At 41.9% G+C, this 4,610-nt stretch overlaps 1 protein-coding gene across 1 annotated transcript in view; it reads left to right on the top strand.

Annotated features, from left to right (window-relative positions):
• The window catches only part of LOC115281879 (keratin-associated protein 5-5-like), a 14,817-nt gene that overhangs the window by 9,496 nt on the left and 711 nt on the right, over positions 1-4,610 (top strand). The gene's annotated exons all lie outside the window — the stretch shown is intronic.

Below are 4,610 nucleotides of genomic sequence, written 5' to 3'. Positions count from 1 at the left end.
AGAGTGGGGAAGGAAGTCTCTGGGGAAAGTGCTCAACCAATGGGCAGGACTTGATGGATAAGTGCTCTAGCCCCTGTCCCTCGAGTGGGGCGTGTGAGACCAGAGGGCTCAGTAGCACTGAACAACCCCGGCTGCCCACAGGAGTCACCTGCTCTGGAAATCAATCTGCACTGGCTTCCATCCCTTCCCGGGATCAGTTTGCTGGAGCACTGCTTGGGATCACCTCCCAGACACAGGACTTGGTCTCAAACCTCTGTTTGGTGTCTGATCCTGAAGTCAACCTAACACCAGTGTTCTAAGTCTGAGTAGCAGGGCCTCAAACATTTCCATAGGAGATGAATGGTCACAAGGAGACACGGTCAGTTCTCGAGCTTGTTCGGCACTGAAATACTAAATCTTATCATAGGATGCGGTTTCTTCTTACAGTTTGTTCACGCTTAGTTTTAGACTACTTCTGTCCAATTTTAAAAGATCATATGTCCTGTGACACACCCCCTGAGCAAAACAGCTCACCACATTAGGAAATGTCTCTCTCATGGAGGCTATGTTTGAGGGGGACTGCACCAAACTGTGATTCCTATTGCATTCAAAACACCAGAGCATAAAATTGGTCATCCTGCCTAACTATTGTACAGGAACGTGCTGTTGGGAGGTCCAGTGTGAAAGAGAGTCAGCATAGGATAGTTAAAGAAGCTAAGACAAGTGTGGTTTCAGTTCAGCTCCACCCTGATATTCTGACCCACAGATGAAGGCTGTGTACTGTGACATGGACTTGCTTCTCTTCTTCACAAAGGAGTTGGGCCTTTGTACTCCTATGTCACTTCTCACCACCTTCAACATCCTTTGGCAGGTGGAAAGGATGTAAAGGATAGAACTCTAGATGCCTCTCTCCCCCGAGACTGAGACACTTACCTGCAGACAGCGCATGATCAGTGTGAGCCATTTGTAATCCATACTCACACTACACTGTGGATGAGGGTATTTATGCAAAGCGCATCTGAATGGGATATCATGTGTCTACTCCTGGCCCTGCTCATGTCTGTGGATTTCTCTCATTAATCTTGCTCCTTGTGGTTTGTCATAATTTCCATAAAAACCTAAAGGATGAGGGTTAGTGGGCAGTTCCTCTCTTCCTTTAGCTGACTTGCCTGGTGCAGTGACCAAGGTCTCACTCAATTCCTGAGAGTCCAGAGCCCATGGTTCCTATGTCCTTTCAGGCTACAACTTGTCTATATGTAGTTAATACTGAGAATAAGAATGCCATGGATGCCCCTGCAGATCACCTCAACACTAAACATATTCCTTGGGCCCTCATAGCTCCTTCCTTCGTCTGCAAACATACTGGAACTAGAACCTGAAGGGAATAAGGTGGCAGTTAGAGTTACTTCCGAGAAGAAATTTACCATGTCCCTTCAAATGAGCTTTCCTGTCTTAGATCCAAGATCTCTAGATGTACACAGCCTACAATTGATGTAGAAGAGGGACAAATTCCCCCTATTGAATCACTGTGATTAAGGTATTGGGAAACTTCTTTAACTCTTACATCTAGATCAAGGTATTTAAATAGGGGCATAAAGGATCATGGGTACCCAGTAGTGAGTTCAACTGAGATCCTATGTCTAACAGCCTGCAAACACATGAGTATTCCAGATGTCTGCTGAAACAATAGACATAAATCCCTTGAGTAATGAAGAAAGAAATTCTATGACACATACTTGTGCAGCCCTTTATCCTAGAGGACTGGTCTGTCCATTTTTAGGTTAATGGTTTCTAGGTCTGTGAATAGCTTGACTCTTTAAACTATGTCAGACATCATGACTTCCACTGGATCATTGGCCTCAGCCTTTATTCTTTTATTCTTATGTTCTTTTATTTTTTTTAATTTTCATTTTTTTAAAAATTTTAAATGTTTTTATTTATTTTTGAGAGAGAGAGAGAGAGCATGAGCAGGGTGGGTCAGAGAGAGAAGGAGTCACATGATCTGAAGACAGGCTCCAGGCTCTGAGCTAGCAGTCAGCACAGAGCCTGATGCAGGGCTCGAACCCATGAACTGTGAGATCATGACCTGAGCCGAAGTCGGACGCTTAACCAACTGAGCCACCCAGGCGCCCCTCTTATGTTCTTTTAATGACATTCACACACACACACACACACACACACACACACACACACTCAGGCTCACAACACACACACACAAGTACACACACACACTTATATAAAGGTATATCTGAGTTGGTTGCCTATATACTATTATGAGGGACACCATGCTCTATTATCCATATTGATAGATCCCTGAGGGTCACATATCATTCTTCCCCCTTTTGTCATTCCAAACTTGTTGGCTATCACATAATTATACCTACATTACTTCTTATAATTAAATACTGCTAGATGGACTCTGTCATTCAGAGGTATGACCATCCCCATTATTCCTAGGGAACATAGTTTGGTCATAGTGTTCCCTACCACAACCTCTCACTTTAGAGAATAGACACTCCTTTCCCAAAGATACTGCTGACACTGGTACCTGGTGATGCCTTAATAGCATGGTAAAGAGAGTGCCCCAGACCCTTGTAGGGAATGGCTGCTTGGGTCTTGTGACCTTATGCCTAAATATGTTTTAGCATTTCTATTTCTCTGCAACTTTCAGTTCCTCTCTTCTCACCTGTGCATGTCATAGTCCTAGATAAATCTGTACTATCTTTTATTATATATATATTTTTTCTATTATTATGTTATCTATTACTATATAACATTGCCTCAAAAATTTAGCTGCTTAGAATGACACTCATTAATTTTCTCTGCCTCTGTGGATCTAAAATCCAGGTATGGCCCACCCACTCTCTGTTTCATAGGGTTTCACAATGCTGCACTCAAGGTGCTGGCTGGCACTGGGGTCTCTTCTGAGGTCTTCACTGGGGAAGAATCCATTTCCAAGTTCACATACATGGTCACTGGCAGGATTCAGTTGCTGAGGGCCACACAAGGGAGGCCCTTACTTCCTTGCTGGTTGTTGAATGGAGACCACATTTAGTTCTTTGATGCAAGGATCTCTCTCATAGGACCTGTCTTCATCAAAGCCAGTGAGTGAGAGAGAGAAAATGTTGGCATTAAGATGAAAGTCACAAGGGTACCTGGGTGGCTCAGTTGGTAGAGCGGTCGACTTTGGCTCAGGTCACGATCTTGCTGTTTGTGAGTTTGAGCCCCACGTTGGGCTCTGTGCTGACAGCTCAGACCCTGGAGCCTGTTTCAGAGTCTGTGTCTCCTTCTCTCTCTGCCCTTCCCCTGTTCACGCTTTGTCTCTCTATCTCTCAAAAATATTTAAACATTAAAAAAATATTTTTTAAGATGAAAGTCACAAATCTTTTGTAACTCAATCTCTTGACGTTGCCATACCCTGTTGATAGATAGTTTACTTGAATGGTGGGAATTACAGGAGACCATGAACACCAAGAGGTGGAAAACACTGGACTCTTTTGGAGGCTACCTTCAAAAATGCTTCCATAATATTGAGTGAAAAAATTACACTCAGAGGAGTAAGATTTCATTCATGAAAAATTCAGAAACATGTGAAATGAGACTATATTGTATAGGAATCCCTACATAGATAATAAAACTGCAAGGAAATTGTAAACAAGAAATAGTGACTAAATTATTTATTTATGAGTAAATCTATGTTTTTATCAAATCATCTTCCTTACTGATTTTCCTTAAACACAATTTTTTTATTAAATTGCACTACTGAGAACTCCTTTGATGTTTGTTTCAATACTACTCTGCAGTTATCTGTAGTGAGTGCATGGTTGGGCTTCTCAGTAGACTGTAGACTTCCAGGGAGGAGATCCTAAACCACATACAGAACGTCAATAACTGGCAATGTGTGTATCTTGGATTATCCACTTGACAAATTGGCTTCAAAAACAAGCAGGAACTAGAAAGTGGCACCAACTTAGGGCTTGAAGGAGCAGGATGAAGGAGTAGGACTCTTAAGGGTCATCCTGGGGCTTTCAGCAGCAACAGCATCTGGATACTTGTTAGAAATGCAGCAACACCCCCATGCCTGATGTATTTAGAACCTCTGGGACATGTCCACCATATTTAAGAAGCCCTTCAGATGACATGCTGCATGCTCAAGCTGGAAGAATGCTAAATTAGAATGAGTATAAAGAATAATATGTAAACTAAATAGACTAAAGTACATTGACATTTCAAATGGATGCAAACAAACATGTGCTATAGATTTCCCATTTATGGTGATAAATTCTGAGGGGAGGCACATTTTCATTTTTTAACTTCTTGTTCCTCCATTGAAAAATATTCTTAATGAATAAAGAGATAACAATTTTTAAAATGCTATATCTTACAGAATCTAAAGATCTTCCAGAGAAATGTAATACAAAAATATATGATGGCAACGATAAGGCTCAATGAACTACCATGATGGCAGTGATGGGAACCATAGCAGTAATTGTTTGTTGTGCTTTTGGGGTAGAGAACATGATCCAAAGTTAGAGACAGCGAAGAAAACCCACTCCAGTGGCAGAGGCCAGAACATCACATGCTCATATGCAGCTGCTCCCTTCCTCATTGCTCAAAAATGACCCATAAAA

This window comes from Suricata suricatta, chromosome 17, assembly GCF_006229205.1.
Source record: "Suricata suricatta isolate VVHF042 chromosome 17, meerkat_22Aug2017_6uvM2_HiC, whole genome shotgun sequence".
NCBI classification, from domain to species: Eukaryota; Metazoa; Chordata; class Mammalia; order Carnivora; family Herpestidae; genus Suricata; species Suricata suricatta.
Note: the sequence above shows the minus strand (reverse complement) of the source record. Positions and strands in the feature narration are given on the sequence as shown.